Source organism: Patella vulgata, chromosome 2 (assembly GCF_932274485.2).
Source record: "Patella vulgata chromosome 2, xgPatVulg1.2, whole genome shotgun sequence".
NCBI classification, from domain to species: Eukaryota; Metazoa; Mollusca; class Gastropoda; family Patellidae; genus Patella; species Patella vulgata.
In genome coordinates, this window is record NC_065880.2 from 2,754,855 (window position 1) to 2,779,508 (window position 24,654).

The 24,654-nt window shown below is 35.6% G+C and overlaps 4 long non-coding RNA genes across 4 annotated transcripts; all 4 read right to left on the reverse strand.

Annotated features, from left to right (window-relative positions):
* Nucleotides 1–1,756: 1,756 nt before the first annotated feature.
* LOC130010777 (uncharacterized) lies at nt 1,757–5,284 on the reverse strand. The gene is made up of 4 exons (XR_008786049.1): nt 5,066–5,284; nt 4,291–4,428; nt 3,504–3,651; nt 1,757–3,139 (listed from the first exon to the last, which is right to left on the reverse strand). It is a non-coding gene; the product is annotated as an uncharacterized LOC130010777 (long non-coding RNA).
* Nucleotides 5,285–12,841: 7,557 nt separating this feature from the next.
* LOC126811630 (uncharacterized) lies at nt 12,842–15,488 on the reverse strand. Its single transcript, XR_008786051.1, has 3 exons — nt 15,442–15,488; nt 13,728–13,807; nt 12,842–13,171 (listed from the first exon to the last, which is right to left on the reverse strand). It is a non-coding gene; the product is annotated as an uncharacterized LOC126811630 (long non-coding RNA).
* Nucleotides 15,489–17,112: 1,624 nt separating this feature from the next.
* LOC126811627 (uncharacterized) lies at nt 17,113–19,043 on the reverse strand. The gene is made up of 3 exons (XR_008786050.1): nt 18,942–19,043; nt 18,130–18,277; nt 17,113–17,763 (listed from the first exon to the last, which is right to left on the reverse strand). It is a non-coding gene; the product is annotated as an uncharacterized LOC126811627 (long non-coding RNA).
* A 648-nt stretch (nt 19,044–19,691) lies between these two features.
* LOC130010675 (uncharacterized) lies at nt 19,692–21,080 on the reverse strand. The gene is made up of 3 exons (XR_008785943.1): nt 21,011–21,080; nt 20,592–20,667; nt 19,692–20,051 (listed from the first exon to the last, which is right to left on the reverse strand). It is a non-coding gene; the product is annotated as an uncharacterized LOC130010675 (long non-coding RNA).
* Between the last annotated feature and the right edge of the window lie 3,574 nt (nt 21,081–24,654).

Consider the following 24,654-nt stretch of genomic DNA (forward strand, 5'->3'; position numbering starts at 1 on the left):
AATAGTAGATAACAAAGGCTGCCCTTGTTAGTTGTTACTGTAGCGGCTAACAATTTACCCCCAGAGGCGCAGAGGCACCCTTAGCGCTGCTACGAGCATCTAAAAATGACTAACAACTTTCTACTATTAGCAGGCTAATAATAGGCGGATCGGGTGAACATATGACTTGAACTTTCCACGATTCGGTCAAATAGAACACAGCTCTTTGAGCCCGTCGATGTCATTGGGTGGCAATAATCTTGAAATTATACCGATGTATATTCTTAACTCGTTCCCTCTGAGTGGCAGCCATCGACCACTGTCCACAGGTTAATATCATACGAAACATTACATGTTCAATACTACGTTATTTAGGTTCGATGCACACCTAGGAAACTAGCATATGGAATCGACTTACCATGTTTTACCTTATTTGAATACTGCTTGTTTGGGCCCGCTAACTTTGAAAAATCTTGAAATCATTCTCCGAGATATGGTCTAGACACTGTCCATAGGTCAAAAGTCTTTATATAAGAACTTTTAATATTGATCAAAGATTGTTCTGTTTAAAGATGTTGTTTTATTTTTATAGAATGATAATTTGGTTGGTTTACTGTGTCTGTCTCTTCTTACAGTTTGTATTGTGTGGTAAGTAAAACAATAATTTATTAACACACAATTGTCTGTTATGATCATTGAATATTTAAATCCAATGACAGAAATAGAAACATCTGTTTGTAAGCTGGTGGTATTTGGAACTGGTCCTCTACCAAACTTGATATAACCACTTTATACGGCAAGTGTAAATTAAAATAACCCGGAAGGTAAAGCTTGAAAATACAGAATAAATCCCAGACCCGCATCAACGATATCTGTAACACTATTATAGTGATAACAGAATATCAGTTTCGTACAGGGTTTATTTACGTCGGGAACAGAATATAAAACAGCTCCATTTCGCCCCGGCAGCGGCTGAACTCGGATGAGCCCATTCACCGGTCTCCGCTCTTCTCTTCTCCTCCCCGATTGTCTATCATCTGCGTCTCGTCTACTGCCAGTAATCTCGTGGTTATATAGCCTAACCATTAGAAATGAAATGAAATGAAATGGGGTTTAACGTCCTACTGTTTTGCTCCGAACTGGGCTAATGAAGACGGGCATACGCCATACAGTGTGCTATGAGGGAAATTTTGCCCGGACAGCGGCACTACGGCCTACTCTTATATCGAATTCATACTGCCAAGGGATCTTTTACGTGCACGCCAATGTGTACACGGGACCTCGGTTTTTCGTCTCATCCGAATGACTAGACAGCTGTCCTTGTCAGGCCCTCCGTCTTGCATCACTGACAAGGGGAAACCACGCCCGAAAATCTGGATGAACTTTCTCGGCCAATGAAGGGATCGAACACCCGACCTCCAGGCTAGCGAGCCAGCGCCTTACCCACTTAGCCACCGTGATCCCCCTAACCATTAGAAAAATTGATACGAACGGAATCTGGCCCCGAGTTCTCAGACTTAAATTAAGAATTTACTCAACTTTAAATCACTGTTTATGATTATGAGAAATATCTTTGATCCAGAAACACAAAACTTTGCACATAGTTTCTTATTGATGTATTTGATACCTTAAAACAACACAAGTTTTATAAAGGGCTATATTTTAGTTAAGATAAGGTGAACAATTTTGAGTGAATGCTTTGTGAACTCGGGGCCCGAACTTCTTATAAGGAGTTTGGGTCAAACAACAAAAAGTCATTGTCATATATGGAGGTGTTTATTTACCACGTCATTGTATGTTCAAAGAGCGTGGAGTTTTCATTGCAAAGTATTTCTTTATTTGAAGAAAATCGGATAAACTGAAAGAAAAAAAACTTCAGACATTGACAGATTTGTATGACCAAACACTCTTGGTAATCCGGGAACTTGAAAGTAGTTCCAATGGCAAAATTTGTCATACAACCGAGGCTAGATGTAAGGTACTTGAGTCTACTGAGGTTTGCCGAGTATAGTCAATCCTAACATTGTATTTGTATGTTACATTTAACAACATTCAGAACAATTAGGGACCACGTAGTCTTAATTACCCACATGGGGCTGGATTAGGCTATCAATATATTGACAATTCATCAATTCCAGCAACAAACTTATTACAAGTCGAAAAGGCGTGAACTAGATTTTCAGGTATATACACACCTTCCATCGCCTGCTAGTTACGAAATGTTATTTTACCATATCCTAATAAGTTCCACAACAGCAATATACCTACAACAGTTGAAATCCACCATGTCGAAGCGTTAAACTAATGTTTGCACGTAAACATGTATATTACACTGACAGTAAATTAAAACCAATTTTTGCGTTATGCTATTGACTGTACATGTACAGCGGTATGAAATCCAAACATAATGAGGGTATTTTGTTTACCACATGGACAAAAATGGAAAACCCGACGACATCAAAGATATATACACTTGTTACATTACAACCTGTGTAATATGATTCAAATAAAAGGTCAATTCAAAGTCAGAGTTAATAAATACAAAAGTATAAAATTATATGGATTTCACTAGGTTAATATGTGTGGTTATGGATGGCAAAATAGATGTGTGATGATACAACATGCTTTTAACCATGAAAGTATAGATACTTTAGTTGTCGCTAATACCCTAAGTTATATCGACTACAGTTGTTTTTAAAAATAAAACTGCCTTTAGTTTATTGTTATTTCCAGTTTAAGGGAGCGTGTATTAGATATATAATTTACATGTTTAAGTATACCACTAATAAAATATGTGTTTTAGATGTCATTTTATGTACCAGTTGTGTTGATATTACCCATATTATAATAACCAGTCTGGTCTCTTGTATTTAATAAATCATAAACAGCAACTGGTCCACGTCCGGTAGTTGAATCATATGGGTGTTCATAATCTCGGTTGTTCTGTTCAGTTTGAGACTCGCCATTGCCAGGCGTCAATTGTGGACTGCCGTTAGTACGTTGTATCTGTACATTGGCTGTAGTACTTGATTGTTGACCTTCATTAGCGTTTAACGAATCGTAGACAACAGCAGTAACATCTCCTCCTCTACTTTGCGTGGAGTAATGTTGGTGTTCACTTTCCCCGACGTCTAATTCAGGCTTCAGTGTCTTCAGTCTTCTTTAATTACAAACAATAGTCGAAATTATCAAACAAAAAATATAGATTTCTTCATGAAGAGAGAGAGAGAGAGGGGGGGGTGGGAGAGAGAGAGAGAGAGAGAGGGCGTGAGAGGGTATATCGATGTTCATCTACCCCTTACTACAAAGTTCGAACCCTCCCTTCTACAATAAAGCTTTGTCATCATGTAATACAGTTATATTTTAGAATATAACAACATACGTTTGAAGAGAGTGAGAGATAGGGATATCGATGTACACCCCCCACCCTTACTATAAAAGATGATTAGTTCGAAACCTTCCCTTCACAATGAAGGTGTGTCATCATGTAATTCAGATATATATCGTAGTAAACTATAATTTACCTGTTAAAGTATATCACCAAGAGGATGTTGATTGCAAGGCTGATTATTAAAGCTGTACCTAAAACTCCACCAACTATAACAACTGTTTCTTTATCTGACTCCAAACCTCTACAGCTAATACTTGTTGCTTTATCATCTGGTGTTGATTCTGTTCAGATATAATATTATTAATCATTGAACATGTTAATATTATTACTTGACTTAAGGTAATAATAATAATATTTATTGTTTTAAGATTTGGTTCAATAGTTTGTACATAAAACATCCAGAATATAAAACATAAAATAGTTTTTAAGAGCAAAAAGGTGTTAGACATTTATTATATATAAAATTACATTTTTTGATATTATTATTGAACATTAGTATTGTCATCGCTAAACATAACGCGTTATCTACAATACTTTATCTTGTAAACATTCCTTGTATCGTCTCATATCATGATTGATATGGCAACAAATTAATTATAGGTAAGATTGAAATATATATCTTTGATCACAGACGTGTTTAGTGTTTACCGCTAGGATTATATCTTATCATTTTATTTATTTAATACTAGGTCTATGTTTCGTTCCAGCAAGTTTTTACAGGTAGTTGATATTGTTTAATCTATTGTGATAAGCAACATGAAAGGTCAGTTCGGGGACCAAACTTCTTAAAATCGTAAGGCAATTATAAAACCCGGCATCGGTTATTTGTTGATCGTACCAGAACGTCATTTCCCGTTCAACCGACAAGACTTGTTACTCCATTTTATAAAGAAAGATGATAATATAGATTAATATTCTACCTTGAATCTGTATACTGGTACTAGTAGTTGTATCTTGAATCTGTATACTGGTACTGGTAGTTGTATCTTGAACATTTCTTACTGTTGATGAACTAGTAGAATCAGCTGCTGATGATGTAGGATTGGTTGATACACTTGCTGAAAGAAACGTTGCACCATTCAAAATATATCACACTGATAGCATTTGTTATTAATGCAGTGATGACATTTAGGATACGTTTATCAGGTACAACTGTATTATATTTAGTAGAAGTTAGATAAACGTCTTGTCGTATAGTGTGTTAAATGGGGTTTAACTGATTTGAAATGGGGTTTAACATGTTATGTTTCTGCACCGAATGGTCTAATAAAGACGGACATAAGCCATATAGTTCACTATTTAGCCCGGACAGTGGCACTAGGACCCTTATTTCGCATTCTATCTGTCAAGCGCTATTTTACTTACACGTGAATGTGGACTCTATTCCTTGTCAGGCCCTCAGTTCTGGACCAACGAACGAAAAAAGAATATCATGCGGGAAAATCTCGGGGACCGAGACTCCCTGTTAGCGAGAATGCGTCTTACGAACCACGCCACCGCGTTGTGTATAAATAACGTTGAACTGATAACAACAGTATTACAAAAGGAACTGACTTGGGATGTGGATATTATAGTGCCGTGCGCTTGTATCATTTGAACTGATTGATGATCAAAGTAAAACTGGCATCCATATTTTTATTTGTAATGTATTGGACCATTAAAATATATAACACAACTAATAAAATATATACTCACTGTTTGTAACACACTGATATTCTATCTTGCTGTAAGAATGATATATAGGACTACCATTAAAACAATCTGGAGATATTTCATTCAAACCATTATTTCTATTAAGAGTACAAGTTAATCTACCATTACAGGCTTGTTGTAGTTGTGATAGACGAGTTTGATTGTAAGGTGTAAAACAATCTCCAGGCTGTTCTCTACAACATGTTGTATTACTACAGCTAGATATACCATTAAGAGCACATCCTTGTCTATATCCAAACGTTATATTAGTTATTGATATAAACAATGGTTCTATACAGATCAGTCTATGTTCAGTACATCCTACACCAGAAGGACCACTACAAGCTGTACTGACGTTAGCCATTGTTCTGCCTGCAGTGCAAATCAAATTCACCTTGTATTATATTATATAGTAGTGATATCATAAACCATGCATGAGTTGTGTATCTTCTATCGTCCGTATAAAACTTGAAATGCAATGGAGTTCTGTTTCTGGAACGATGTTTTCACCCTAGTTTTAATCAATTATTTATATCGAGGGTTGATTTCTTGTCCCTTCCAAACAACTAGCAGTTCTCTGTGACTGACAAGAGGAAACCAAACTAGAAAATCCCGATGAGTAATGTCGACTAACACCTGGGTTGAGTGGTTGAACGAAGGATCTACTGGTTAGCTACCCAACGCCTTCCTACTATCTTAGTCCCCGTGACTCATCTAAATTGTATCCAGATAATAATAAGTTATAAGATAACATTTGAATTTTTAAAATATTATTCAATGTATGTACAGTTTGACTGGCCTTCCCGAAATGTCATTGAAACTCGTACTGCTCCCACCCACAAAAACGAAAAGGTCATTCAAACTTTACTGCTCCCACCGACAAATACGAAATACATTTAATAAAATGTTAACTTACTAAATGATATAAATTGTAAGAATAGACAACAGTAGAAAACCAATCTGATTATCATCTTGTAACAAACTAACACAGCTCCACTGAAAACATAAAAACAACAGCAACATGATATAAATATATTAATCAGTGGTCACGGTCTCAATGTTGTCTAATTAAAGGGAATTTTGAAAATTTGATTACATCACGTGTACTGGGCCTATAAACTGAAAGTAGTAGTGTATCATTTGGATATTCACTGTATAATACCAACACAACCAGTGTAAATACTCACTAGATCGAAGTATCTGACATAATACAGTTCATATCTCGACACTCGTAGGCCTAGTGATAACTTTACACATATAATATAAGTCAAGTTTATACTACAATATGTGAGATATACATGCTAATAGTCGTATTATAATGTGAGATATACATGTATTAATGACCGTAGTATAACATACCTGATGACTATACAACTATACTCTCTGGATACTGATGAACAGAAGATCAAAATATGATTCTAGTCTTTACCCGTTGTGTACTATATTTATTATGAGACTACCTGTATATGTGTAACATGTACATATAGGTCACATGTTTTACTATATTCATATACCTGACCAGGTAGTATATTAAGGTATTGTAATATTATAACGAGGAATGCATACAGTCATATAGAAAATATGTAAACGTATTGTATTTCTTGCTGAGTTAAGTTTCGCTAGGGTGCATGGTTCGTTGAACATGTGAGGAAGTACGGGGGTACGGGGGGGGGGGGGTGATCTAGTTGTTTTACAAGGTTTGCCATTGAGTCAAGTGGCGTTGTTTCGATAACTCGTCTGAACGTGACTAGGAGTAAGGTCGCCTGTCCACTCTCGTGGGTTTTCTCTGGGTCGCGGTTTAGTCCCACTGCTTCCGCTTATAGGATATAATTTTTTCTTTGTTCATTACAAATGACACCTGAAACCATACAATACAAGACTCGCGTACAGTTTTTGAAAACCTCCACAGTGTCCTAAATATTGGCTTTTTGCTATTAAAATATGGACGTATAGAAATGTTGCTTCGGAAACTGGAAACGCAAACGAATTGCGACAAACAAAAACTATTCAGGGGTCAATTTAATGGTTCATTCTTCAATGTGTCTTATAAAAACATTTTCAATACAAATTATAACTATATCTGTTGAAACTTATTCGTGTGTGTCTAATTTGACTTGTACAAATTATCAACGAGTGTACCCATTCAGCGAGAGAGAGAGAGAGAAATGGGGTTTAACGTTCACTCGACACAAATTAGGTCATTTCGGCACTAACATATGCTTTAATTTTTATTTCAATAATTCGTTTGCGTGTAGGGGTCTTTAGCATGAGCAGTGGGAGGAAACCCACGAGGTTGGACGGGCGATCCTACCCCTTGTCACGTACAACTGCGGAATCGAAACCGCGCCAGTTGACTCAATGACAGACTTTATGATACATCGCGCACACGCTAACCATTCAGCCACCCCCCGCCACATTCAGAGAATATAGAAGCTAGAGGTAATATTGACATAATAGTAGATAATCACAATTATCAAATTGTGTATATTACGTTATTGTCGAGTTTGTAGTGTAGGCCTAAATACCAATACTTGTACGGCGTGTATACTGTAAACTTCCTGGTCATAGATGAAGAAATGTATAGTAAATCTTATACATGTTATGTATAGGTAGATGAAACTTTACACATTTTAAACATGTATGCTATCCTAACATACTAAATGTTTTATTTTGGTTGAGTTACTACTATATTGTTCAATATTCAGTAGTGACATTAGAATACTTAAGTTTAACTCACAGGGTGCGTCAAAGTAATGTTTACAAGTAACATATGACTTGAACTTTCCATGATTCGGTCAAATAGAACATAGTTCTTTGGGCCCGTCGTTGTCATTGAGTGGCAATAATCTTGAAATCATACCAATGTATATTCTTAACTCGTCCACAGGTTAATATCATACGAAACATTACATGTTCAATACTACGTTATTTAGGTTCGATGCACACCTAGGAAACTAGCATATGGAATCGACTTACCATGTTTTACCTTATTTGAATACTGCTTGTTTGGGCCGCTAACTTTGAAAAATCTTGAAATCATTCTCCGAGATATGGTCTAGACACTGTCCATAGGTCAAAAGTCTTTATATAAGAACTTTTAATATTAATCAAAGATTGTTCTGTTTAAAGATGTTGTTTTATTTTTATAGAATGATAATTTGGTTGGTTTACTGTGTCTGTCTCTTCTTACAGTTTGTATTGTGTGGTAAGTAAAACAATAATTTATTAACACGCAATTGTCTGTTATGATCATTGAATATTTAAATCCAATGACAGAAATAGAAACATCTGTTTGTAAGCTGGTGGTATTTGGAACTGGTCCTCTACCAAACTTGATATAACTACTTTATACGGCAAGTGTAAATTAAAATAACCCGGAAGGTAAAGCTTGACAATACAGAATAAATCCCAGATCCGCATCAACGATATCTGTAACACTATTATAGTGATAACAGAATATCAGTTTCGTACAGGGTTTATTTACGTCGGGAACAGAATATAAAACAGCTCCATTTCGCCCCGGCAGCGGCTGAACTCGGATGAGCCCATTCACCGGTCTCCGCTCTTCTCTTCTCCTCCCGATTGTCTATCATCTACGTCTCGTCTACTGCCAGTAATCTCGTGGTTATATAGCCTAACCATTAGAAATGAAATGAAATGAAATGGGGTTTAACGTCCTACTGTTTTGCTCCGAACTGGGCTAATGAAGACGGGCATACGCCATACAGTGTGCTATGAGGGAAATTTTGCCCGGACAGCGGCACTACGGCCTACTCTTATATCGAATTCCAACTGCCAAGGGATCTTTTACGTGCACGCCAATGTGTACACGGGACCTCGGTTTTTCGTCTCATCCGAATGACTAGACAGCTGCCCTTGTCAGGCCCTCCGTCCTGCATCACTGACAAGGGGAAACCACGCCCGAAAATCTGGATGAACTTTCTCGGCCAATGCAGGGATCGAACACCCGACCTCCAGGCTAGCGAGCCAGCGCCTTACCCACTTAGCCACCGTGATCCCCCTAACCATTAGAAAAATTGATACGAACGGAATCTGGCCCAGAGTTCTCAGACTTAAGTTAAGAATTTACTCAACTTTCAATCACTGTTTATGATTATGAGAAATATCTTTGATCCAGAAACACAAAACTTTACACATAGTTTCTTATTGATGTATTTGATACATTAAAACAACAAAAGTTTTATAAAGGGCTATATTTTAGTTAAGATAAGGTGAACAATTTTGAGTGAATGCTTTGTGAACTCGGGGCCCGAACTTCTTATAAGGAGTTTTGGTCAAACAACACAAAGTCATTGTCATATATGGAGGTGTTTATTTACCACGTCATTGTATGTTCAAAGAGCGTGGAGTTTTCATTGCAAAGTATTTCTTTATTTGAAGAAAATCGGATAAACTTGAAAGAAAAAAAACTTCAGACATTGACAGATTTGTATGGTCAAACACTCTTGGTAATCCGGGAACTTGAAAGTAGTTCCAATGGCGGAATTTGTCATACAACCGAGGCTAGATGTAAGGTACTTGAGTCTACTGAGGTTTGCCGAGTATAGTCAATCCTAACATTGTATTTGTATGTTACATTTAACAACATTCAGAACAATTAGGGACCACGTAGTCTTAATTACCCACATGGGGCTGGATTAGGCTATCAATATATTGACAATTCATCAATTCCAGCAACAAACTTATTACAAGTCGAAAAGGCGTGAACTAGATTTTCAGGTATATACACACCTTCCATCGCCTGCTAGTTACCAAATGTTATTTTACCATATCCTAATAAGTTCCACAACAGCAATATACCTACAACAGTTGAAATCCACCATGTCGAAGCGTTAAACTAATGTTTGCACGTAAACATGTATATTACACTGACAGTAAATTAAAACCAATTTTTGCGTTATGCTATTGACTGTACATGTACAGCGGTATGAAATCCAAACATAATGAGGGTATTTTGTTTACCACATGGACAAAAATGGAGAACCCGACGACATCAAACATATAAACACTTGTTACATTACAACCTGTGTAATATGATTCAAATAAAAGGTCAATTCAAAGTCAGAGTTAATAAATACAAAAGTATAAAAATATATGGATTTCACTAGGTTAATATGTGTGGTTATGGATGGCAAAATAGATGTGTGATGATACAACATGCTTTTAACCATGAAAGTATAGATACTTTAGTTGTCGCTAATACCCCAAGTTATATCGACTACAGTTGTTTTTAAAAATAAAACTGCCTTTAGTTTATTGTTATTTCCAGTTTAAGGGAGCGTGTATTAGATATATAATTTACATGTTTAAGTATACCACTAATGAAATATGTGTTTTAGATGTCATTTTATGTACCAGTTGTGTTGATATTACCCATATTATAATAACCAGTCTGGTCTCTTGTATTTAACAAATCATAAACAGCAACTGGTCCACGTCCGGTAGTTGAATCATATGGACTGTCGTTAGTACGTTGTATCTGTACATTGGCTGTAGTACTTGATTGTTGACCTTCATTATCGTTTAACACATCGTAGACAACAGCAGTAACATCTCCTCCTCTACTTTGCGTGGAGTAATGTTGGTGTTCACTTTGATGGACGTCTGATTCAGGCTTCATTGTCTTCAGTCTTCTTTAATTACAAACAATAGTCGAAATTATCAAACACAAAATATAGATTTCTTCATGAAGAGAGAGAGAGAGAGAGAGAGAGAGAGAGAGAGAGAGGGCGTGAGAGGGTATATCGATGTTCATCTACCCCTTACTACAAAGTTCGAACCCTCCCTTCTACAATAAAGCTTTGTCATCATGTAATACAGTTATAATTTAGAATATAAAACATTCGTTTGAAGAGAGAGGGAGTGAGAGATAGGGATATCGATGTACACCCCCCCACCCTTACTATAAAAGATGATTAGTTCGAAACCTTCCCTTCACAATGAAGGTGTGTCATCATGTAATACAGATATATATCGTAGTAAACTATAATTTACCTGTTAAAGTATATCACCAAGAGGATGTTGATTGCAAGGCTGATTATTAAAGCTGTACCTAAAACTCCACCAACTATAGTAGAAGTTCCTTTATCTGACTGTAAAACCTCACCATTAATACATGTTGCTTTATCATCTGGTGTTGATTCTGTTAAATAGAGTATCTCCTACTAGTCGTTTTTGATATCAAAAAATATCAACACAAGTTGTTAAAGTAACAATCAAATTCTTGTAAAGCGATATCACCTGAGGAGATATCGCAGTAGATTATGAAATATATCACACAAGCGATATCTACTGTAGAATGTATTATTGGGTGATAATATATATTATCATGAGTCATTGAACATTATGTTAATATTATTATTACTTTACTTTAGGTAATAATAATAATAATAATATTTATTGTTTTAAGATTTGGCTCAATAGTCTGTACATATAAAATCCAGAATCATAAATAGTAATTAATATAAAACATAAAATAGTTTTAAGAGCAAAAGGGTGTTAGACATATATTATATAAAGTTACAATTTTTGATATTATTATTGAACATTAGTGTTGTCATCGCTAAACATAACGCGTTATCTACAATACTTTATCTTGTAAACATTCCTTGTATCGTCTCATATCATGATTGATATGGCAACAAATTAATTATAGGTAAGATTGAAATATATATCTTTGATCACAGAAGTGTTTAGTGCTTACCGCTAGGATTATATCTTATCATTTAATTTATTTAATACTAGGTCTATGTTTCGTTCCAGCAAGTTTTTACATGTAAGTTTATATGGTTTAATCTATTGTGATAAGCAACATGAAAGGTCAGTTCGGGCCGCAAACATCTTAAAACCGTAAGGCAATTATAAAAGCCGGCATCGTCAATTTGTTGATCGTACCAGAACGTCATTTCCCGTTCAACCGACAAGACTTGCTACTCCATTTCATCAATAAAGATGATAATATAGATTAATATTCTACCTTGAATCTGTATACTGGTACTAGTAGTTGTATCTTGATCATTTCTTACAGTAGATGAACTAGTAGAATCAGCTGCTGATGATGTAGGATTGGTTGATACACTTGCTGAAAGAAAGGTTGCGCCATTCAAAATATATCACACTGATAGCATTTGTTATTAATACAATGATGACATTTAGGATACGTTTATCAGGTACAACTGTATTATATTTAGTAGAAGTTAGATAAACGTCTTGTCGTATAGTGTGTTAAATGGGGTTTAACTGATTTGAAATGGGGTTTAACATGTTATGTTTCTGCACCGAATGGTCTAATAAAGACGGACATAAGCCATATAGTTCACTATTTAGCCCGGACAGTGGCACTAGGACCCTTATTTCGCATTCTATCTGTCAAGCGCTATTTTACTTACACGTGAATGTGGACTCTATTCCTTGTCAGGCCCTCAGTTCTGGACCAACGAACGAAAAAAGAATATCATGCGGGAAAATCTCGGGGACCTCCCGGGAGCAGCTCCGAGACTCCCTGTTAGCGAGAATGCGTCTTACGAACCACGCCACCGCGTTGTGTAAATAACGTTGAACTGATAACAACAGTATTATAAAAGGAACTGACTTGGGATGTGGATATTATAGTGCCGTGCGCTTGTATATCATTTGAACTGATTGATGATCAAAGTAAAACTGGCATCCATATTTTTATTTGTAATGTATTGGACCATTAAAATATATAACACAACTAATAAAATATATACTCACTGTTTGTAACACACTGATATTCTATCTTGCTGTAAGAATGATATATAGGACTACCATTAAAACAAGATGAAGATCTTTCATTCAAACCATTAAGAATACAAGTTGATCTCCCATCACAGGTTTGTTGTTGTTGTAATAGAAGAGTCTGGTTGTAAGGTGTAACACAATCTCCAGTCTCTTCTCTACAACACCCTGTATCACTACAGCTAGATACAGGTACACACCCTTGTCTATATCCAAACGTTATATTAGTTATTGATATAACCAATGGTTCTATACAGATCAGTCTATGTTCAGTACAAGCTATCCCTGATGAACCAAGACAAGCTGTACTAACTTTAGCCATTGTGATGTCTGTAAAGCAAATTATATTCACCTTGTATTATATTATATAGTATTAATATCATAAACCATGCATGAGTTGTGTATCTTCTATCGTCCGTATATAAATCTTTGAAACTTGAAATGAAATGGAGTTCTGCTTCTGGAACGATGTTTTCCCCTAGTTTTAATCAATTATTTATATCGAGGGTTGATTTTTATTTTTTGTCCCTTCCAAACAACTAGCAGGTCTCTGTGAATGACAAAAGGAAACCGCACTAGAAAATCCAGATGAGCAATTTCGACTAACACCTGGGTTAAGTGGTTGAGCGAAGGATCTACTGGTTAGCTACCCAACGCCTTCCTACTCTCTTAGTCCCCGTCGCGCATCTCAATTATATCCAGATAACAATAAGTTATAACATAAAACGTCAACACATTTGAATTTTTAAAATATTATTCAATGTATGTACAGCCCAAAAGGTAATTGAAACTCGTACTGCTCCCACCCACAAAAACGAAAAGGGCATTCAAACTTTACTGCTCCCACCTACAAATACGAAACAAATTTAATAAAATGTTAACTTACTAAATAATATAAATTGTAAGAATAGACAACAGTAGAAAACCAATCTGCTTATCATCTTGTAACAAACTAACACAGCTCCACTAAAAACAACACCAACATGATATAAATACATTAATCAGTGGTCACGGTATGAATGTTGTCTAATAATAGGGAATTTTAAAAACTTGATTACATGACGTGTATTAAATTGTACACTGGGCTTAGAAACTGAAAGTGGTAGTGTATCAATCACTGTTTTAAAGCAACACATAAAGGGGAGGTGTCATTCCCAAGTGGCCGTTTACGAATATAGTGGGATTCAAAAAGCGGAAAGTAAAGCCAGAACCAACCCGGAAGTGCTACAAGAGATTATTAACAATAAACATGCAAAACCCAAACAAATGTTTATAGACATGAATACAAATCCAACACAGCATGAACCTGCAAACATGAAACAAATCCAAAACACATTGTAGATAAGTTTTTTGGAACTGAAGGACTTGCGTGTGCAAACGACACGATAGACTTTGAAAGAAGAAAGCATGACATCTCAACCGTGTACGAAAAATACCCAGACCTAAAAAAGTATCTTGAAACCGTGAAAGATAGAATAACAAAGTTCGTTTATATACCAAAGAGAAATGGTGACGAAGTCAAATTATGGACAAATAACAACGCGGAATCCGCAAACCATATTTTTAAATGTGCCATTGACTGGAAACCCCAAAAGGCTCCGGAATTAATCGAGAAGCTGTATATGAGTGTGAATTTTCAATTAATTAATTTAAGATCTACCCTGTATTTTTCTGGAGATTATGAACTTTGTAGTCGATATAAAGCATATTCTGTTTCTGAACAAAAGTGGCGCTGTTTCAGCGAAGAGCAAAAAGAAAAATGTTTTGCAAAATTTCTTAAAGACTCGAAAAGGAAGCGCGACGAAGAAGAAATTATGTGTTCAACAAACAAAAAATTTTGTGTAGTAAAGAAAGCAAAGTTACCAGCCAAAAAACCCCATCAAACCAAAAGGTGTAGAAGTGTTCGAACTAATAGAAGATAGGCCTAAAATGTTATTTTTTTTATAACCAGTAGCTAAAACAATCTTGATATATTTGCCCTTCAATGTCTAAATTTTAGTTTTGTCCTTCCATATTCTTTAAAATATATATAAATGTTTTTCGACAGCTGTACGTGATTACACCTCAAATAAAAAATAACATTCTTGTTGTATTCTTTTTTATATAAAAAAAACAACCGTAAAATAGTCGGCGGTAACAAGGATCATTAAGCATTTGGTCGGCGGTAACAAGTATTTTGTCGGCGGTAATTATATTACGGTCGAAAGTCATTACAATGGTGTCGGCGGTAAAAAGTATTTGGTCGACGGTAATTACACGAGGGTCGGTGGTAAAAAGCATTTGGTCGGCGGTAAAAAGTACCACCGCACATAACCAGTGTAAATATTTAGTCGGTGGATCGCAGTATCTTTATATAGTTCATATCTTGACTCTCGTAGGCCTAGTAATGAATTTGCACATATTATAGTATTAGTCAAGTATATATTACTATATGTGAGATATATAAAATAGTTATGCTAATGGTCGTAGTATAATATTAGTCAAGTTTATATAACAATTTGTGAGATATATAAAATAGTTATGCTAATGGTCGTATTATAATATTAGAAAGTTTATATAACAATATATGAGATATATAAAATAGCCGTAGTATAACATACCTGATGACTATACAACTATACTCTCAAGCTGCCCTTCAAGTCTTTACCCGTTGAGTACTATATTTATTATCACACTACCTGTATATGTACAACATATGTACAACATGCATATATAGGACACATGTTTTGTTGTATTCATATACCTGACCAGGTAGTGTATTAAGGTATTGTAATATTATAACGAGGCATGCATACAGTCATATGTAAAATATGTAAACGTACTGTATTTCTTGTTGAGTTAAGTTTCGCTAGGGTGCATGGTTCGTTGAACGTGTGAGGAAGTTAAAACGATACACGGGGGAGATGGATGATCTAGTGGTTTCACAAGGTTTGCCATTGAGTCAAGTGGCGTTGTTTCGATAACCCGTCTGAACGTGATTAGGAGTAAGGTCGCCTGTCCACTCTCGTGGGTTTTCTCCGGGTCGTGGTTTTGTCCCACTGCTTCCGCTTATAGGATTTAATTTTGTTCATTACAATGGCACCTGAAACCATACATTACAAGACTCGCGTACAGGTTTTGAAAACCTCCACAGTGTCTTAAATATTGGCTATTTGCTGTGAAAATATGGACGTATAAAAATATCGCTACTTTATACGGCAAGTGTAAATTAAAATAACCCGGGAAGGTAAAGTTTGAAAATCCAGAATAAATCCCAGACCCGCATCAACGATATCTGTAACACTATTATAGTGATAACAGAATATCAGTTTCGTACATATACGGTTTATTTACGTCGGAAACATAATATAAAACAGCGCCATTTCGCCCTTCTGCCCCGGCAGCGGGTGAACTCGGATGAGCCCATTCACCGGTCTCCGCTCTTCTCTTCTCCTCCCCGATTGTCTATCATCCGCGTCTCGTCTATCTGTCAGTAAACTCATGGTTATATAGCCCAACAATTCGGAAAAATTGATACGAACGGGATGCGAACTTCTTATAAGGAATTTTGAGTCTAACAACACAAAGTCATCATCAGATATGGAGTTGTATATTTACCACGTCATTGTATGTTCAAAGAGTGTAGGGTTTTCATTGCAAAGTATTTCTTTGTTTAAAGAAAATCGTTAAACTTGAAAGAAAAACATCTTCAGACATTGACAGCTTTGTATGATCCAACACTCTTGGTAATCCGGGAACTTGTAAGTAGTTCTAATGGCGGAATTTGTCATATAGCCGAAGCTAAAGGTAAGGTAATTGAGTCTACTGAGGTTTGCCGAGTATAGTCAATCCTAACATTGTATTTGTATGTTACATTTAACAACATTCAGAATAATTAGGGAACACGTAGGCTTAATTACCCACATAGGGCTGGATTAGGCTATCAATATATTAATATTTCACTTGACGTATCTCAATTCCAGCAAGAAACTTATTACAAGTCCAAAAGGCGTGACTTAGATTTCCAGATATATACGAACCTTCCATCGCCTGCTAGTTACGAAATGTTATTTTACCATATCCTAATAAGTTCCACAACAGCAATATACCTACAACAGTTGAAATCCACCATGTCGAAGCGTTAAACTAATGTTTGCACGTAAACATGTATATTACACTGACAGTAAATTAAAACCAATTTTTGCGTTATGCTATTGACTGTACATGTACAGCGGTATGAAATCCAAACATAATGAGGATAATGATGTTTACCACATGGACAAAAATGGAGAACCCGACGACATCAAACATATATACACTTGTTACATTACAACCTGTGTAATATGATTCAAATAAAAGGTCAATTCAAAGTCAGAGTTAATAAATACAAAAGTAGAAAAATATATGGATTTCACTAGGTTAATATGTGTGGTTATGGATGGCAAAATAGATGTGTGATGATACAACATGCTTTTAACCATGAAAGTATAGATACTTTAGTTGTCGCTAATACCCCAAGTTATATCGACTACAGTTGTTTTTAAAAATAAAATTGCCTTTAGTTTATTGTTATTTCCAGTTTAAGGGAGCGTGTATTAGATATATAATTTACATGTTTAAGTATACCACTAATAAAATATGTGTTTTAGATGTCATTTTATGTACAAGTTGTGTTGATATTACCCATATTATAATAACCAGTCTGGTCTCTTGTATTTAACAAATCATAAACAGCAACTGGTCCACGTCCGGTAGTTGAATCATATGGACTGTCGTTAGTACGTTGTATCTGTACATTGGCTGTAGTACTTGATTGTTGACCTTCATTATCGTTTAACACATCGTAGACAACAGCAGTAACATCTCCTCCTCTACTTTGCGTGGAGTAATGTTGGTGTTCACTTTGATGGACGTCTGATTCAGGCTTCAGTGTCTTCAGTCTTCTTTAATTACAAACAATAGTCGAAATTATCAAACACAAAATATAGATTTCTTCATGAAGAGAGAGAGAGAGAGAGAGAGAGGGGAGGGAGAGAGAGAGAGAGGGCGTGAGAGGGTATATCGATGTTCATCTACCCCTTACTACAAAGTTCGAACCCTCCCTTCTACAATAAAGCTTTGTCATCATGTAATACAGTTATAATTTAGAATATAAAACATTCGTTTGAAGAGAGAGAGAGAGTGAGAGATAGGGATATCGATGTACACCCCCCCCCACCCTTACTATAAAAGATGATTAGTTCGAAACCTTCCCTTCACAATGAAGGTGTGTCATCATGTAATACAGATTTTAGTAAACTATAATTTACCTGTTAAAGTATATCACCAAGAGGATGTTGATTACAAGGCTGATTATTAAAGCTGTTCCTAAAACTCCACCAACTATAGAAGAAGTTCCTTTATCGGACTCCAAACCTGCACAGTTAATACTTGTTGCTTTATCGTCTGATGTTGATTCTGTTCACATATAATATTATTAATCATTGATCATTATGTTAATATTATTATTTTACTTTAGGTAATAATTATAATAATATTTATTGTTTTAAGATTTGGCTCAATAGTCTGTACATATAAAAATCAGAATCATTAATAGTAATTAATATAAAACATAAAATAGTTTTAAGAACAAAAAGGTGTTAGACATTTATTATATATAAAATTACATTTTTTGATATTATTATTGAACATTAGTATTGTCATCGCTAAACATAACGCGTTATCTACAATACTTTATCTTGTAAACATTCCTTGTATCGTCTCATATCATGATTGATATGGCAACAAATTAATTATAGGTAAGATTGAAATATATATCTTTGATCACAGAAGTGTTTAGTGTTTACCGCTAGGATTGTATCTTATCATTTAATTTATTTAACATTAGTTCTATGTTTCGTTCCAGCAAGTTTTTACATGTAGTTTATATTATGGTTTAATCTATTGTGATAAGCAACATGAAAGGTCAGTTCGGGCCGCAAACTTCTTAAAATCGTAAAGCAATTATAAAAGCCGGCATCCTCAATTTGTTGATCGTACCAGAACGTCATTTCCCCTTCAACCGACAAGACTTGTTACTCCATTTCATCAAGAAAGATGATAATATAGATTAATATTGTACCTTGAATCTGTATACTGGTACTGGTAGTTTTATCTTGAACATTTGTTACTGTTGATGAACTAGTAGAATCAGCTGCTGATGATGTAGGATTGGTTGATACACTTGCTGAAAGAAACGTTGCACCATGGAAAATATATCACACTGACAACATTTGTTATTAATACATAATGGTATTTAGGATAAGTTTATCAGGCACAACTTTATTATATTTAGTAGAAGTTAGATAAACGTCTTGTCGTATAGTGTGTTAAATGGGGTTTAACATCTTATGTTTCTGCATCGAATGGTCTAATAAAGACGGACATAAGCCATATAGTTCACTATTTAGCCCGGACAGTGGCACTAGGACCCTTATTTCGCATTCTATCTGTCAAGCGCTATTTTACTTACACGTGAATGTGGACTCTATTCCTTGTCAGGCCCTCAGTTCTGGACCAACGAACGAAAAAAGAATATCATGCGGGAAAATCTCGGGGACCTCCCGGGAGCAGCTCCGAGACTCCCTGTTAGCGAGAATGCGTCTTACGAACCACGCCACCGCGTTGTGTATAAATAACGTTGAACTGATAACAACAGTATTATAAAAGGAACTGACTTGGGATGTGGATATTATAGTGCCGTGCGCTTGTATATCATTTGAACTGATTGATGATCAAAGTAAAACTGGCATCCATATTTTTATTTGTAATGTATTGGACCATTAAAATATATAACACAACTAATAAAATATATACTCACTGTTTGTAACACACTGATATTCTATCTTGCTGTAAGAAGGAAATATAGCTGTACTAGTAAGATCACAATATGAAGAGCTTTCAGCCAAACCATTAATAATATTAAGAGTACAAGTTGATCCGCCACTACATGTTTGTTGTACTGATGATAGAAGCGTTGGGTTGTAAGGTGTAAAACAATCTCCAGTCTCTGCTCTACAACATGTTGTATCAGCACAGTTAGATAGACCAACAACACTACATCCTTGTCTATATCCAAACGTTATATTAGTTATTGATATAACCAATCGTTCTGGACAGATCAGTTTATGGTCATTACAACCTAAACCTGGTAAACCATAGCAAGCTGTACTAACTTTAGCCATTGTGATTTCTGTAAAGCAAATCATATTCACCGTGTATTATATTACATAATATTATTAGGTATAATAAACCATGCATGAGTTGTGTATCTTCTATCGTCCGTATATAAATCTTTCAAACTTGAAATGAAATGGAGTTCTGCTTCTGGAACGATGTTTTCCCCTAGTTTTAATCAATTATTTATATCAAGGGTTGATTTTCTGTCCCTTCCAAACAACTAGCAGTTCTCTGTGCATGACAAGAGAAAACCGCACTAGAAAATCCCGGTGAGCAATTTCGAGTAACACCAGGGTTGAAGGCTCTACTGGTTAGCTACCCAACGCTTTCCTACTCTCTTATTCCCCGTGACTCATCTTAATTGTATCCAGATAACAATAAGTTATAACATTTGAATTTTTAAAATATTATTCAATGTATGTACAGTTTGACTGGCCTTCCCAAAAGGTCATTGAAACTCGCACTGCTCCCACCCACAAAAACGAAAAGGTCATTCAAACTTTACTGCTCCCACCGACAAATACGAAACAAATTTAATAAAATGTTAACTTACTAAATGATATAAATTGTAAGAATAGACAACAGTAGAAAACAAATCTGGTTAACATCTTGTAACAAACACAACTCCACTGAAAACAACAGCAACATGATATAAATGTTTTAATCAGTGGTCACGGTTTGAATGTTGTCTAATAATAGGGAATTTTGAAAACTTGATTACATGACGTGTATTGAATTGTACATTTGGCCTAGAAACTGAAGATGATAATGTATCAATCGGATATTCACTGCTTTAAACCAACACATAACCAGTGTAAATAGTCATTAGATCGCAGTATCTTACATATAGTTCATATCTTGTCTCTCGTAGGCCTAGTAATAACTTTGCATATATTATAACATTAGACAAGTTTATATTACACTATGTGAGATATATAAAATAACTATGCTAATTGCCGTAGTATAACATACCTGATGACTATACAACTATACCCTCAAGATACCCTTCAAGTCTTTACCCGTTGTGTACTATATTTATATTCACACTACCTGTATATATGCAACATGCATATATAAGAAACATGTTTTACTATATCCTTATACCTGACCAGGTAGTGTATTAAGGTATTGTAATATTATAACGAGGAAATCATACAGTTATATATAAATGTGCTGTATTTCTTGTAGAGTTAAGTTTCGCTAGGGTGCATGATTCGTTGAACGTGTGAGGAAGTTAAAACGATACACGGTGATCTAGTGGTTTCACAAGGTTTGCCATTGAGTCAAGTGACGTTGTTTCGATAACCCGTCTGAACGTGACTAGGAGTAAGGTCGCCTGTCCATTCTCGTGGGTTTTCTCCGGGTTCCCCGGTTAACTCCCACTCCTTCCAGGCAAGCGAATTATTGAAATAAAATTGATCCATATGGCCGTTAAACCCCACTTCTCTCCCTCTCTTCATGTGCGTACATAAACGTATCGTGGATTTCATATAGTGTAGGTATATGGCTGTACTTACTCGGGTATGATCAAATAAGCTTTCATGACTAGCCTTTTCGACTTCTAACAAGTTGGTGAATGTGGTTATAAATAAAGTTGCTTAGTCAGGTGCATGGAAGGGTATCGCTGCCAATATTAAATGCTCTGCGACAATGTCGTTAACATTGATTATCTGTAAAAAGTACAATGTACAAAGTCAAAATACCGGTAATGATCAAGTCAAAATACCTCTAAGGCAAGAGTTAAATGTAAAACGTCAAATGTTAAGTGTAAATTGCACTTAGAAAATGCTTTTATTGACGTGTCTACATTTTACATGTCTCTCATTACATTTTACATTTGCTCTCTGCCACTTCTCATTTGTCCTTTCACGCATTCTACACAGCATGTTTCGCACAGCGTCAACTTGCCTATGCAAATGTTGGATATCACGTGACTTATTAACATATACGGAAACCTGGCACACTATATATCAGCACACGATAACCGGATATCTAGCGGGCACACTTTAAAAAAATCTGGACGACCGTGCGTAATCATGAATGTGCCAGGAAATAATTGATAGATTCAAAGAGCCAAAGAAGCAAACTTTCCAGTAATTTATAACACAATAACTGGAATTGTGTATCAATACCCTTATTTTGACATTTTAAATACTCCCTTTTAGTACAGCCTAATTAACTTTGAACCATTAAAAAACCCAACAATATGTATAAATAATATATTTAAAGAGTGGAATGACCATACATTTTTTAGTATGGGCGTAGATCATTTTTGATTAAGCTCCATATCTTTAGTTTAGTTTAGTTCACCCCCCCCCCCCCACCCTTCCTTCATTTCAACTTTAATCTTTTTCTGTAAAGTTATGCAAATAAGAATGTGCCAGAACATTATTAGCATATTTGAAAAAGAACATTCAGTGATAGATATTTTTAAGGAGCAATGGACGTACTTTAGTGATAGGTAGCATGGTATCGAGAATTTCGGATTAAGACCCCCCCCCCCCCCCCTCCGCAATCTTGGCAATAGATTTTAGTTCCATTCAACTTTGTTTTGTTTTTTTTTAAGTGCCAGAAAAATATTTACATATTTGAAAAGAGCAATGAACCTGCTTTTCAATTTTGGATTTTTTTTCTATCAAGACTCGTATTTTAACATGGAATACCGCCCCCCCCCCCCAAAAAAAAAAAACCCTGCGTATTGCGGGTGTTTCTTTAGGCCTTCAATATTATTTCAAAATTAGTAATAAGACAAATTAACTTATCCACCAGACCATAATCAATGAACTCTCGATGGAATCGTTAGTCTGTGACATTTATTGGATTTGAGTTATGAAAATACGGTTGTGCCAGAAAACTATTTACATATGTAATATGTAACATGACACTCGGAATTTCGTACTTGGACATTACCCCCCCCCCCACACACACACACACAGACACACACACACACACACACACACACACCCAGTCATGGTAAAGTACCATCCACATTTGATCGTTTGCCAAGGTAAGTAAGTATATTCCTTATTGTGTGCTATCTGATTTCTTGTGGTGAATATCCTTGTTCTTGCTTATAGTGTGACAGGTTTCCCTATATGTTAATAAGTCACGTGATATCCTACATTTGCATATGAAAGTTGATGCTGTGAGAAAGATGCTATGTAGAAAGCGTGAAGGACAAATGGGATGTGGCAGAGCGCGAATGTAAAATGTAATGCGAGAAATGTAAAATGTAGACACGTCAATAAAAGCATTTTCCCAGCAAACATTTGTCATTTGACACTTAACATTTGACGTTTTACATTTCATTTCTTGCCTTAGAAGTATTTTGACTTTATCATTATCGGTATTAGGACTTTGTACATTGTACTTGTTACATATAGTCAATGGAAAATACATTGTAGCAGAGCATTTAATATTGGCAGCGATACCCTTCCATATAGGTGAAGTTCTTATGTCAGACGATATTGCTTTATTTAGTTATACATTGTACACCTCGTTAATAACTTTACGGTAATATGTTAAGCCGCACGTGTGACATTACACTGTGGACAGCTATGGCGGAATACTAGGGGAGACCGCGTTCGTCGCCTGTCGCCGGCCTTTATCGTATATATCTTGTAGGTCATAAACTGTTGATAACTGGTAATCTGTTTGTCAGAAATGAAATGAAATGGAGTTTAACGTCTTACTAAAGACGGGCATACGCCATAGAGTGTGCTATCAGGGAAATTTTACCCCGGCAATGGAACTACTGCCTACTCGTATATCGAATTCCAACTACTAAGAGATCTTTTACGTGCATTCCAATGTATACAGGGGACATAAGTTTTTCGTCCCATCCGAACGACTAGACGACTGTCCTTGTTATTCCCTCCGTCTTGCACCACTGCCACCTATACACTATTTTATTACAATACTATTACAATATACGCCAATAAATTGCATTCCAAGTCAGAGTCAATAAAGACAAAGGCTTAGTAGGTAAATCTCTGTTCTTATGGGTGGTAAAATAGGTATGTGATTTTTAACCATGAACGTATAGATACTTTTGTTGTCGCTAATACCCACGCCGGAAAATCTGGATGAACTTTTTCAGCCAATTCAGGGATCGAACACCCGACCTCCAGGCTAGCGAACCAGCGTCTTACTCACTTAGTCACGTGATCCCCTATATCGAATGGAACAGAGATCTTTGGGATTAAAATATATATTATAAAGGGCGTATATACTTTTAAATTTTAAAATAGAAGAAAAGGGCTCTAAAAGCATATATTAATGTAATATGAATGTATGTAAAGTAATTTATATTCAATTTTTAAAAGATTCATGGTAATTTCTAATCAATTGTGTTTGTTGAAAAATGTGGACAGTTCAATTATTATAATTTCTAATCAATTATGTTCGGTGAAAGATGTGAATCGTTCAATTATTGTAATTTCTAATCAATCATGTTCGGTGAAAGATGTGAACAGTCTAAATTGAACGGCTGTTGTTTATAGTCCGGGAGCCCAGTGAGATTTAATCAAAATCTTTAGTCCAAAAGGTTTGAGGTCTACACCACATATTTTACCCCTAGATCATTTTGGAAAGCCAAGTCTTAAGTTTTGTAATCT